Source organism: Scyliorhinus torazame, chromosome 11 (genome assembly GCF_047496885.1).
Source record: "Scyliorhinus torazame isolate Kashiwa2021f chromosome 11, sScyTor2.1, whole genome shotgun sequence".
Lineage (NCBI taxonomy): Eukaryota > Metazoa > Chordata > Chondrichthyes > Carcharhiniformes > Scyliorhinidae > Scyliorhinus > Scyliorhinus torazame.
This window is the reverse complement of record NC_092717.1, coordinates 62,880,870-62,889,486: the sequence shown is the minus strand read 5'-3', so window position 1 is coordinate 62,889,486 and position 8,617 is coordinate 62,880,870. Positions and strand designations below refer to the sequence as shown.

At 49.9% G+C, this 8,617-nt stretch overlaps 1 long non-coding RNA gene across 1 annotated transcript; it reads left to right on the top strand.

Annotated features, from left to right (window-relative positions):
* Positions 1-2,601: 2,601 nt before the first annotated feature.
* Positions 2,602-7,788, top strand: LOC140385993 (uncharacterized). The gene is made up of 3 exons (XR_011933515.1): positions 2,602-2,809; positions 2,919-3,101; positions 7,355-7,788. It is a non-coding gene; the product is annotated as an uncharacterized lncRNA (long non-coding RNA).
* Positions 7,789-8,617: the final 829 nt, after the last annotated feature.

Sequence of the window (8,617 nt, the reverse complement as noted above, 5' to 3'; positions counted from 1 at the left end):
GCAAGGTCTCCACTGTGGACACCACCCTCGCAGTGTTGGTCTCATTGCATTGGAGTGACAGCACCATCTCCTCGGACAGAAGAAGATGGGACTCCTCCAGTCGGCCTTGCAGTCTGAGGAGGCATGCCTTCATCCCTTTCTTATGCTTGCATCTCTGCCTTTGTAACTCCACTAGCTCTATGATGACCAGACCCAGGGGCCATTATCCAATTAGGTCTCACCTGAGTCCTGGGCTCCAGCATCGCTCCAAGTGCCGGATTGCTGGAATGGCCCTGTCTCCACCTGCTGTGGATCTTCAGTTGCGAGGTGCTCATCAGTGAGTGAGCAAGAAGACTGCCTACTGGTTATTCCCACTGAGGTGTGAGTATCTGTGCTGGTGGAGGAAGCGGGTGATGACTCCTCTGTGCTGGTGTCCGAGAGTCTCCCTTGGAGATGCTTGGGTCCATGGTGTCCAGGAACCCGCAAGGATGGTCTGGGCTGGTCTATTGATTGACTTGTAACGGAAGCGAGGTTGCAGGACAGGGAGCACTGGTAGGAGAAAGGTCACTCACGTAAGGCTTGCGCCATGACTTGATGTGTTGAGGGTTCTCACTTGTGTCTTTGGCCCCTACCTCGCCCTCTGCACAGATGTGGTCCTGCTCCTCGCCGGCAAGCTTGGGGCTTGTTCCTCAAAGGGTGGTAAAGGTCTAGAGTTCACGTATCACTCCGGCCGTCTGTGCCTACTCATGCCTGTCCTGCAAGGAGACAGATGGGAAGAGTGTAGGCGGGTGTCGTGGCAGGTCAGATGGCGATGAATTCTGGCAGCCCGGGAGGTGAGTGGGAGGGAGATGTGAAGGGCACTGCAGCTACTGGGGGGATGAAGGGGGAGGAGCGAAGCATAACAAGTGCTGGGTCCCCGCGAGGTTTGTGGGAATGAGATCACCGTGGAGGTGTGAGGGGCGTGTTAAGGAGTGCTGAGGGAGATGTGAGGAGGGAGACTTACCATGGCTGCACAAAGAAGGTTGTTTAAATGGTGCACCACACTGATTGCAGCAAATAAATTGTAGTGAGACGAGCGAATCAGAGGTCAGCTGCTACAGGTGCGGCACGAAACACGTGAAAAAAAAACATTTATCTTCCAGAGGCTGCATTTTGGGTGACTTTTCATATTGATGATGCCGCTGAGACTCTCTCCGGTTTTCTCACGAAGATCACACTTTGAAAAAAATTGGAAAACTATGCCCTCAGTTTCTAATTTTCAGCCGACACTCCATAGCAGCAATTACTCACAAACCAATCAATTTAAGACTTTCCTGTGATCTCACTTTTTGATTTTTTTTTCTTTAAAGCAGGTCATTGTGTGACAACTCGTGAAGGCGCCTGTCTCATCGCTCAGTGCCCCCACACAAGTCCGATTTACTCTGCTTCATGAAGGCCCTGAGCCCCACTCTCCATTTATCCTGTCCCAGTTCTGGGTGCTCTTCTGCAGAGCCAATTCCTATGCGCTTCCTGAAGGTAAGTGAAGAACCAAGCCCCACTCTCTGTTTATCCTGTCTCAGCTCTCGGTGGCACACACATGTCCAAAACCTATTTTCTTCCTGAACGTAAGTGGAAATATTGAGTTATCTTTTAAAAAAACAGTCCCAAATGATTTTGAGAAACCTATAAAATTTATTGCTTCTTTTTGGAGTCTAGCTATTACAATTACAGGAGTCCTGAAAAGATTGAAAGTCTATTTGTTCATTGCAAAGTAAATGAAAGGTTGCAAAGCGGCGGAGAGGACAGCCAGTCCCAGCTGGGGCCATCCAAAGATGCTGGTTCCATTCCTGGCTGGATTTTAATGAGCTCGCTGTTAGACGCCTCCCCTCACCGGGGGAGCTTGTATTCCAGGTCCCACGGGGAGATCAATCAGGCCGTCCCTGTAGGCCTCGTGGGGGCTAAACTGTACCTCTCCCCCCAGAGGTCTGCAAACCCCTCTGCCATCGAGGGTGGAGGAGGCCTCCTTCTTCACTTCGTCTGCAGTTGCACGTCCGGTGGTTGTGGGGCTGGTTCAGGCAGCGTGTAATGCGTTGGAGAACATCACTTCCGCCATCGATTGTTTGGGGGGTTTCATCAGCAACCACTGCCTGTTTGAACTGTCATCCGAAACTATGGACGTTTATGTCTCCATGTCGGACCCTGAGTCTTCCACCTGTGTCTGGGCCCCTGGGAGGGGGGGGGGGGTGTTGCTCCTTGACCGTTGGGTGGCAGGCAGCAGGGCCTCGTGCTGGCTCCCTGCTTTGAAGGTAGTCCACATACCCAGCCCTGGTCATTTTTAAGTAGCGTATCTGGTGGCACTAGGATGGTTGCCAAATTAGGGATGAATTTGCCATAATTTATAAGGAATGACCATAGTTTGGTTGCATTCTCCAGCGTGGGATCTTGTTTGATAGCCTGTACATTAATTTCCATCAAGTGCGAGTCACAACATTTTCATAGAATTTACAGTGCAGAAAGAGGCCATATGGCCTATCGAGTCTCCTCCAGCCCGAGGAAAGAGCACCCTACTTAAGCCCACACTCCACCTTATCCCCGTATCTCAGTAACCCCACCGAACCTTTCTTTTGACATTCAGGGCAATTTAGCATGGGCAATCCACCTAGCCTGCATATATTTGGACCGTGGTAAGAAACTGGAGCACCCGGAGGAAACACACGCAGACACGGGGAGAACGTGCAGACTCCACACAGACAGTGACCCAAGCCAGGAATAGAATGTGGGATCCTGGAGCTGTGAAGCAACAGTGCCAACCACTGTGCTATCATGCCACCCTGTCAACCCAGTACCCTAGGTACGTGACCTCTGTTGCATGAAAAACGTACTTGCCCCTTTTTAGGCGAACGCCTGCCTCAGAAAATAAGCGGAGGAGTTCTCTAACTTGTTCAGCTGCTCTTTTCCAGTGTCTCCGGTAATCAGGACATCATCCAAGTAAACTGCCACCTTTGGAGGATGCTTTCCATGACCCTCTGAAAAATCGCACAAGCAGATGATACCCCAAATGGTAGCCTTGTGTATCTGTAAAGACCCCTGAGGGTAATGACTGCCATGAACCATCTGGATGGAACATCTAGCTCCAGCTGGAGGTACGTGTGACTTATGTCAAGTTTTGAAAAGGAGTGTTCTCCAGCCAGCTTTGCATAGAAGTCCTTGCTGCACAGCATCAGGTACCCAGCCAAACGAGAGGCCTTGCCCACTGTTAACTGGTAATCACCACGTAGACAAACTGTTTTATCTGACTTTAGCACTGGGAGTACAGACGCTGCCCACTCCATGAATAGTACAAGATGAATGATTCCCAGGCATTCCAGCCGGCAAGCTCATCATCTACCTTCACCAACAAAGCACAAGGGATTGGGAAGACCCTTAAATACCTCGGTTAGGCGTCTGCGTCTCCGGACATTTTGGCCATGGCATCCTGGAAAACATCCAGGTATTTCCCAAGGACCTCTTACAATTCCTCAGTGACCATTTTGAAAATCTGCTGCCAATCCAGGTGAAACCTCTGCAGGCAGTCGCGGCCCAACAGGCTGGGCCTGGGCTCTCGTACCAGTTTCAATGACAAATGGAGGACTGCTGCCCGTAGGCAACTGGAGTCATCATCCTACCCACAATAGTGATGGTCATTCCCGGGGGTCTCGTGGGGGTTATAACTCTAACATTTCATTTTCACAAATACTTGTAACTCATCTTTTGTCCCTAAAAGTCCTTTCATAATCCACAAGGCACAAATGTGGAGTATGATGAAATATTGTACAGTTACTCCAAGTGATACACCAACTTGACTTGGACTGTATCACCATTCCTTTCTGTTATTGTGTGCAATTCTGGTCACCTCATTATAGGAAGGATGTGGAAGCATTGGAAAGGGTGCAAAGGAGATTTACCATCATGCTGCCTGGATTGGAGGGTAGGTCTTATGAGGAAAGGTTGAGGGAGCTAGGGCTTTTCTCATTGGAGCGAAGGAGGTTGAGAGGTGACTTAATTGAGGTGTATAAGATGATGAGAGGGATAGATGAAGTGGACGTTCAGTGACTTTTTCGTCGGGTGGATGTAGCTGTTACAAGGGGGCATAACTATAAGGTTCAGGGTGGAAGATATAGGAGGGATGTCAGAGGTAGGTTCTTTACTCGGAGAGTAGTTGGGGCGTGGAACGCACTCCCAGCTATGGTAGTGGAGCCAGACACTTTAGGAACTTTCAAGCGATTATTGGATAGGCATATGGAGTGCACTAGAATGATTGGAAGTAGGTTGATTTGATCTTAGTTTCAGACTAGTTCGGCACAACATCGTGGGCCGAAGGCCTGTACTGTGCTGTACAGTTCTATGTTCTAATTCCATTTGCCAGCACTTGGCCCATAGCCTTGAATGTTATGACATGGCAAATGCTCATTCAGTTACTTTTTAAAGGATGTGAGGCAATGAGTTTAAATTTTGTTAAATAAACATATTGTTACCATCCTTAAGACTACAGCATTGGCACATTCCATAGCCCATTGAATGGTGACACCATCATTTGGAGATGTGGGTTGATGCACAATCAATTACACTCGAGACAAGGTGAGTCATAACTAATAGGCTTTAATCAGCTAGAACTGCACCCAGCAGCTTCGATACAGAAAGTGAAGGCTGCTGGGACGGCATTGGTTCTTATACCCCGCCTCTCAGGGCGGAGCTATGTACGTTAGCCAATGGTAGACCCCTAGATCTAGCCAATGGGCATCCACCTCTCGGGTACTGCAATACCTGGTATTACCACATGGATCATCAGGGGCAGCAATTTATGTCTTCCACCCAACCATGGTCGACATTAAGTTTCACAAGTGCACCTTCTTTTTGTTTTAATAAACATTTTAGTAAGGCATTTATGGTTTTATAACAACAAAAGATACAAATACAAATGTAAACATAATTCAGTGTGTAACACACCCCTCCATCTCTCACTGTACCCGCCTAAGCTAGACAAAAATAGCCTAACTCCCCCATACTCCCTAACTGCCCCCCCTTTATTGAATCTGCTAACAGTTTACTTTTCACCGAAGAAGTCGATAAACGACTGCCACCCCCGAATGAACCCTAACATTGGTCTTCTTAGGGCAAACTTAATCTTCTCAAGCCTGAGAAACCCAGCCATGTTGCTACCCCTAATTTTGGTGGCTTCGAGTCCCTCCATGCCAGTAAGTTCCACCTCTGGGCTACCAAGGAGGCAAAGGCCAAAACATCAGCCTCTCGCCCCCTGGATTCCTGGGCCTTCCGACACTCCATAAATCGCCACCTCTGGACTCGGCGCCACCCCTCTTTTATGTACCGTGGATATGACATCCACAAATCCCGGCCAGAATCCCCTGAGCTTCGGACATGCCCAAAACATGTGGACATGGTTTGCGGGCCCCCTGCACACCTCACACACCTGTCCTCCACCCCAAAAAATCTGCTCATTCGGTCAACTGTCATGTGTGCCCGGTGAAACACCTTGAATTGTATCAGGCCGAGCCTGGCACATGATGAGGTCGCGTTGACTCTGCTCACGGCATCCTCCCACAGACCCGCCTCTAACTCCTTTCCCAACTCCTCTTCCATTTACACTTTAGCACATCTATCTGTGTTTCCTGGTTTAGCTGGCTTAGCACAGGGCTAAATAGCTGGCTATTAAAGCAGACCAAGGCAGGCCAGCAGCACGGTTCAATTCCCGTACCAACCTCCCCGAACAGGCGCCGGAATGTGGCGACTAGTGGCTTTTCTCAGTAACTTCATTTGAAGCCTACTTGTGACAATAAGCGATTTTCATTTCATTTCATTACATTTTTCCTCCCACACCATAAGTTCTTTATAGATTTCTGATACCTTCCCCTCCCCACTCCCGTTCTAGAGACTACCTTGTCCTGTACACCTTGTGACGGTAGAAGCGGAAAGATCGAAACCTGCCTTCGCACAAAATCCCTCAGCTGCAGATGCTGAAACCCATTTCCCCCCTGGCAATTCAAACTCCACTTCCAGATCCTCCAAACAGGGAAAGCTCCCATCAATAAACAGGTCCCCCAGTCTCTCAATCCCTGCTCTCTGCCACATTCAAAACCCCCCATCCATCCTCCCCGGTACAAACTGGTGATTACCACAAATTGGAGCCCACACCGACACTCCTTCCACTCCCGTGTGCTTCCGCCACTGTCCCCAAACTCTCAGGGCCGTCACTACCACTGGACTTGTGGAGTACCGGGCCGGCGAGAATGGCAGAGGAGTCATTACCAATGTCCCCATACCTGTGCCCCTACATGAGGCCGCCTCCACCTGCTCCCACACTGACCCCTCCCCCACCATCCACTTCCTGATCATGGCTATATTTGCAGCCCAGTAGTAGTTCCTAAAGGTCGGCAGTGCCAACCGTCTCCCCCTCGGCTCGGCTCCAGCCGCACTTTCTTTACTCGTGGGATTTTACCCGCCCACACAAACCCAGAGATCACCGTATTCACCTGCTTAAAAAAGGCCTTTGGTATGAAAATAGGGAGGCACTGGAAAACAAACAAAAATCTCTGGAGAACCGTCATTTTTACAGTCTGTACCCTCCCCGCCAGTGACAACGGGAGCATGTCCCACTTCCGAAAGTCCTCCTTCATTTGTTCAACTAAACGGGCCAGACTTCATTTATGTAGCTGCTCCCAACCCCATGCCACCTGAATACCCAAATAGCGAAAACTCTCTCCCACCACTTTAAACGGCAACTCCCCCAGTCTCCTCTCCTGCCCCCTCGCCTGGATCACAAAAACCTCTCTCTTACCCATATTCAATTTTTACCCCGAGAACTGGCCGAATTCCCCAAAGGTCCGCAAAATCTCCCCCATTTCCCCCAATGGGTCAGAAATATATAGGAGTAGGTTGTCTGCATATAACGAGACCCTGTGTTCCACCCCCCAGCGGACTCACCCCTACCAGTCCTTTGACGCTCTCAGCGCCATCGCCAATGGCTCTATCGCCAAGGCAAACAACAGTGGGGAGAGGGAACATCCCTGCCTTGTACCCCGGTGCAGTCTAAAGTAGTCCGAACTCACCCTGGTGTCATGAGAATGTCGCTTTAAGAAATGTTTGTCTACTCATGTTACTGCACTGATGTCTTAGAGTGTTTGTGGAGCTGAACTCTGGTTCTGCTTTTTAGTTTCACTTTGAGAAAAGCTTGGGTGTGTCTGTCTTTTTGTTTTCTTTTTTGAGTGTGTTGCAGCTGAAGTCAGACAGAGCAGGTGTACTGTTGATCTCTCTGTCATCAAAAGACATGATCATTTGGTGAATTCAGAATTATAAATGTTTTCAGTAGTGAATGTAAACACTGATGTGCTTCTGTTTAAAGGTTTGTTAAGTCTTCTGGGTGTTGTGACTTCCGGTGACGGCAGGCGGGAGGCGGCTGCACAATGGAGGGCTCCTGTTCGGCAATGGCATTTTCGGGGCTTTAAGCCCGGTCCCAGGGTCCACGGAGACGGCAGAAGCACGGAGGAGGCACAGTGAAGACACAGGAGGAAAAAAAGAACAAAGAAAAATGTCGAGGCTGAGCAAGAAAACGGCCGAAAAAAAAACAGCTGAAGGTCCGTTGGGGAGTGGAAAGGTCACCGCGGGGTCACCAAGGAAAATGGAGGCTGGAGCACCAGGGAAGGCCGCACTGCTTACGGCTGAAGAAATAACTAAGGTGGTGGCTGCGGAATTTGAAAAGCACTTGGCGCAGATTGCGAAATGCATGGAGACGGTGAGGAAGGAGATGAGGGAGGTTTTGAGTGTGCTGGTGGAGGAGGCGGTTTCCCCGGTGAGGGCGGAGGTGGCGAGCGCAGTGGCGGAGGTGCGAGAGCAGGGGGAGGCACTGAAGGAAGTGGAGGAGACATTATTGCAGCACGGTGATCAACTTGCCTCGATGGGGAAAGAGATGCGGAAGGTTATGGATACTAACAAGGATCTGCAAGGAAAAATTGAAGACCTGGAAAACAGATCCAGGCGACAGAATTTGAGGATTGTGGGGCTGCCCGAAGGAGTTGAAGGACCGAAGCCGACTGAGTATTTTGCCGTGATGTTGGCAAAACTATTGGGGGAGGGGGATGATCCCTCCCGATATGAACTGGATCGGGCTCATCGGTCGTGGAGGCCTGTACCAAAGGCGAGTGAGCCGCCAAGGGCAGTGACTCTGTGCTTCCATAGGCACAGTGTGAAGGAGAAGGTCCTGAGCTGGGCCAAGCAGAAGCGGGTGGTGCAGTGGGCTGGAGCTGGTATACGTGTATACCAGGGCTTTACGGTGGAGCTGGCAAGGAGGCGGGCTACCTTCAACCGGGTGAAGAGGGCACTGTACATTAGCAAGGTGCGGTGCGCCATTGTATATCCAGCGAAGCTGAGGGTGACTTACAAGCTCAGGGATTTTTATTTTGGAACGGCGGAAGCAGCGGAGGAGTTTGCGAAAGCAGAAGGACTGGCAGAACTGACAAATTGAGGAATGGCCATGTGCCGATGTAACCTCATGACTGTATTTTCTTAATTTTTGTATCACCGCGCGGGTGTAGAGACTAAAGGAGCCAATGTCGTATATATTTGGACAAGGGAAGGTACGGGACTTTCACTCTAAATGAGGGTTCTT